The sequence below is a fragment of the Aplysia californica genome, unplaced genomic scaffold (genome assembly GCF_000002075.1).
Source record: "Aplysia californica isolate F4 #8 unplaced genomic scaffold, AplCal3.0 scaffold00236, whole genome shotgun sequence".
Lineage (NCBI taxonomy): Eukaryota > Metazoa > Mollusca > Gastropoda > Aplysiida > Aplysiidae > Aplysia > Aplysia californica.
In genome coordinates, this window is record NW_004797506.1 from 669,676 (window position 1) to 674,860 (window position 5,185).

Sequence of the window (5,185 nt, forward strand, 5' to 3'; positions counted from 1 at the left end):
CACGTTGTTTTACCTTGAATTCTTTGGGGCATGGGGTCGATTTTTTTTTCAAATCTCTAACCGACTCATAGACTGCTTGTGACTCTGTACAAGACTGGAAATCTGAGGGCAGCTGACATATTTATTTATTTATTTTTATTATTTACGGTTATTTGTTTGTTATTTGATCGATTGATTGATTGATCTATTTATATACTTATTTATTTATTAATTTTTATTTATTTATTTATTCTTTTTTAGTAGAGGTTTTACGGGGCTCGCAATTGCATAAGGTTATAAGAGCGCCAAGGAGTGGATGTCAACAGAAAAGTCCTTACAGGGAATCGGGCTTACTCTGCTCACCTCTCTAGCTTCCACAGCACAAGGTCTGGGGTATTTTTACGGTCTCGAAAAAATAGTTCCTCACAGTCACAGTTAAATTTAAAGTGCTTAAGCTACCTAAACGATGCTGGAATCGAACTCCGGAAAAAATGCGACATGATGAAATAAGCCAATATAACCGTCTCCTTGTATTAACAAATCTCGCTACATTCTTATCATTTCAGCGTTCTTCTTCCAAGGGATGTTTTTACTATCTACCGGACCAATGTTACAAAACGAATATGCGAAGGAAGAACCAGAATGAGAAAGTTTGCCCTAGATCTAAATTATATGTGTTGTTTAATAAATGTTAAAAAAAAAAAAAAAAAATTGGGCTAGCCGCCGGATGTTCCGTGCCGAAACCCGGGATTGAACCAGGGACCTTTAGATCTTCAGTCTAACGCTCTCCCAACTGAGCTATTTCGGCTGCCGAGAGCTAAGGGAATGCGAAAGGACAGATCTATGAATAGCGTCAGTGGCATTGAAAAGGTAAGAAGGGAAGTTTCTGGACATGATTGAATGAAGGCACAGAATTCTACACTAAGTGTAGAATTCTGTGAATGAAGGAAAGCGTACGTAGCCCTCAGAATTCTGTGACGTAGCCTAACCAAAGAGAGTACAGCCTACGGTAGGGTATAGATGTAGTGTCTTTGGCCAAACTTAAACAATTAAAGGTAAAATTGAAGATTAGCAGACCACCTGCTGTCGTCTATACTTTGTTTGGCACTAACAACTGTCGCAAACTAGGCATATCTAGATCTAGATCTAGATACTAGATCTAGATTCTATATAAAAATTATTTTTTAGACTTTAGCAGCGTGGGTGGACCCCCCTTTGCAGCCGTTCTTTAAAAAAAAAATTGGGCTAGCCGCCGGATGTTCCGTGCCGAAACCCGGGATTGAACCAGGGACCTTTAGATCTTCAGTCTAACGCTCTCCCAACTGAGCTATTTCGGCTGCCGAGAGCTAAGGGAATGCGAAAGGACAGATCTATGAATAGCGCCAGTGGCATTGAAAAGGGAAGTTTCTGGACATGATTGAATGAAAGCGGATCCATCTCTATCAATGATCTCGAACCTACTAGATCTAGATCTAGAATCTGGTAGTGGTAGGTATTAATGACTGCTTTACAATATAATTATTAATTTTAACACAGATTGTTGATTGTTTACGGTGAAACTTAGGCTGTCAAAGCTTTTGCCTCGAAGTTCTCATGTTGCAGCGAACTGAGCTTATTCTTACATAATCAGCCGCTGAGACAACCATGCAGTCAATGCATGTTTTTATATTTATAAGAATTATGATGACCTAACATTTTTAAAAACACGACCATTGTGTACATGTATATTTATTGATAACAGTCATTGCGCAAAAGGCGTCGCTGTCTTTTTATGAGTAGCCTAAGGTTACAATTTTGCAAATACATGACCATTGTAATTATTTGCAAACACTTGTCACAGCAAATTTAATTGATCTCCACCAGCGCAAATTGGGGGAAGAGAGAGAGAGAGAGAGAGAGAGAGAGAGAGAGAGAGAGAGAGAGAGAGAGAGAGAGAGACAGAGAGAGAGACAGAGACAGAGACAGAGACACAGAGAGAGAGAGGGGGGGGGGGGAGGAAGGGCGATCGACATGAGCCCAAATTAGAACAGAATGATCATTGATTACAATACTTTCTTAAATTTAAATTCATTCAAGCGCAATTATCTTACTACAATTTTTCTCTTCTCTTCTGTCCTCAACACATTCGCGTTGAGGAATCATGTCATAAGACCTTTTGAAAAACAAGAGTAAAAAATTAAATGCGGGTGTTGTAATGTGGGCTGCAATCGGGGGAATTCTCAATTTCCGCAGTTGCGTCCCTTCATTTAACCTTTTTTATTTCTCTCTTCGCGCATCACGTAAGGCTGTTATTATGAGGGAGGCTGCGTGATCATGCTTTCAGAATTAGATCTGAGTCTTTGTCCTTAAAAAAAATATGGGGTTGTTTTTGGTTGGGTTTTTAATTTTGTCGTGTTTTGTTTTTTGTTTGCTGTGTTTTTATTGTTGTTTTTTTAAACAAATACATAATCACCATTGCTCATTGCATGCTTTTCTTCAAGTTGAAATTAATCTCGATCGGTTTAAGTTATCTTCAAGTTTCTAGTTTTGAACATCCGAAACTTTTTAAACAGACTGATGAATTGTTGTCAGTGTGCTTTGGGAAATATGAAGGCACAGTAGCTCTACTGGCCCTTTCAAACGTGTCAATCTTTGTTTGACTGATGTTCAGAAGTTACGGCCACTAAAAAAGCAGATCGATATTATTATCTTATTTTTTGTAAGTGTTTTACGGTGCTCGCAACTGCATACGGTTATATGAGGCGCGGGAGACATTAAACATTTTCAGTTTGTAGGAAATTTTGAATTTTGCAGGGGTGGAAGCCGAAGTCTGCTTGTATACTGTTATCGATTTTAGACTACCAAGGGATCTTTAACGCGAGCAACTCACACACGGGACCTCCGATATTTTTCGCCCTTCTCCGAGAAGGCTAGTTGTAAATCTTTCCTACCAAAAGACCAGGGGTGTGGCTGAAAGGCAGCAGTAAGAAGGAGCAAAGGAGTAGCAATAGGCTGTAGAAAGAGTTAGGAGCCCAGAGGAGAAGGCAAAAGAGGTGAGGGTGTGGGAGCAGAAAGTGGAGCCGAAAGTTGACGACAGAACATTTCTAAAGAAGGAAAGGAAGTGAAAGGAGACAATTTTAGAGAAGGAAATGTTTTCGTCGCTTCCCGGATTCGAACCTTTGAATTAGAGGCAAACACCTTGTACTCTAGGCCACGAGAACCCCAAGATCAATATTAATTTGTTGCGTGTCATCATTCCAAACGCTATCATTTTTCCGTTATGTTGTTTTCATAACAATTATGTCTAGAGTCCCTCTTCTTTCCTTGTCTTTCTCCCTAGCTCCCTTTCTTTAACATGTTTCCTAAAATCTGAAAACTATTTGACGGAATGCAAAGGCATTGCCTTCTTCTATAAAAAAAAAAGTCAAGCACGTGCCCAGTTTCGCTGGAAAGGCGTTCCCTTCTTTTTCGTATCAAACAAAACTTTCTCCATCGGATGTCCAGCCAATGTTGCAGTTTGGGTTTCTAATTTTAACCCTCACACGGACAGGCCATTACCATTAGGCCCGACAGGCACCGTGGCTGCGCTCGAAATGGTACGCGACACGCGTTTTTGTAGTATGTCCATTACGTATCGGAAACCGCGACGACAGGACCGGAAGTGATTTCCGCCTTCTTCTAATGAACGTGCTCGGCGATATTCCTTCCTCGTGTTGGGGCCATGGACGGTTATCTAGAGGACAGTTAGTATTTAGGTTTAAGAGCCCTAATTTCTCGTGTATCTTGGGAATTCGCTCTAAAAGGAGAATGCGTGTGAAGAAAGAGACTATGAAATCTACTCGGAATTGACTTTATTTTGTCGCCCAAAGGCTCCTTCAGAAAAAATGGAAGGGCGCACTGTTTTCTCAGTTGGTACCAGGCAGGGCTATGGAGCGCCGGAGCAGATATGGCCCTGTGGGTTGGTTTGGAGATTGTATTTTTGTTTTGTTTTAATATTTCCAGGCTCTCCATCCATTTGACTCGATCCTATCGGAGATGGGCGTTAAATTCAGAGGTCATGCCTCTTAAATAACCTTACAGCGTTAAAAGGGGTCGTCAACCTATCGGCCTACAATGACCAAAGACAAAACAGCTAGGGGCAAAATATTTCAACAAAATATGCTGATGGAGAGACGAGATTGAAGATTGGGGGGGGGGGGGGGGGGTAAATAAGAGGAGAGAAGGAAGAATCGGATGGGGGGGAAAGGGGGGGGGGTGTGAATGAGATAAAAGAAAGAAGAAATGGGGATAAGGGAAGAGTATAGAAAAAGGATGACACCAGAAGGGACAAGAAGGAGGTAAACGCACAAAGCCAAGTGAAAGACTAACGAGCACTGTCGGTGTTCTATACTTATCAGGGCAAGCAAACTTGATCATTCTTTAAAATCATCCACTGCCAACAAAACTAACTGTTGAATGTTGTATGTACGTCCCTTTTTAGTGAGTAAAAGTGGAACGAAATTACCGCCTTAAGCACTTTTCCAGAATTCTCAGCGAATACTTTGGTTCTCTTTTCCCTAATTCTTTTCTTTTTCAAGATTGAAAGGTCATAAAACAGTGGCATTTTTGAAAGCTCACGATACTGATCTTAAACTGTTGTTCGCCTATACAATATTTGAAATATGATGATGATGACAGTGATGATGATGGTGATGATGTAAAAGGTCCCAATTGTAAAATATTTTTTAAAAATAAATAAATAAAACATTTTCTCACAGCATCATCTCTCCTCAGCCGCGGAGCTAATTGGGTTGGGAGCTAGGCTTTCTCAGTTCCAGGCCATACAGCACGCACGACTGGCCTCGGCATTGGAGGCCTACCGTGTTCCCGGAGGTTCAATATGAAGAGCGGCGATAGAATAGTGCGTTGGTGCGGGTGATGGAGCATTATCGCACTGTACTCACTAGACTGGCCTACAACGATCCTTACTTTAAATGCAATGCATTTTTGTTGTTGCAGCTTTTTTGTGAGAGTTTATCGTCTCTTAAAACAAAAGAAGATCTCACCAGTGACAGAGTATCAATTCGTCACCATGAAAATGAATTACGTTTGCATTTCACCACAAAAAAGACCGTGGCACACTAGTGGGATAACTTTTGTTCTTCACTAACAACATCGTTCTCATTCTACAAGTTTCCACAAATATGAAAGAAAATAAATTTCACACACACACACACACACACACACA

At 40.7% G+C, this 5,185-nt stretch overlaps 2 non-coding genes across 2 annotated transcripts; both read right to left on the reverse strand.

Annotated features, from left to right (window-relative positions):
• Positions 1-714: 714 nt before the first annotated feature.
• TRNAF-GAA lies at positions 715-787 on the reverse strand. The gene has a single exon. It is a non-coding gene; the product is annotated as a tRNA-Phe (tRNA).
• Positions 788-1,243: 456 nt separating this feature from the next.
• TRNAF-GAA lies at positions 1,244-1,316 on the reverse strand. Its single transcript has one exon. It is a non-coding gene; the product is annotated as a tRNA-Phe (tRNA).
• Positions 1,317-5,185: the final 3,869 nt, after the last annotated feature.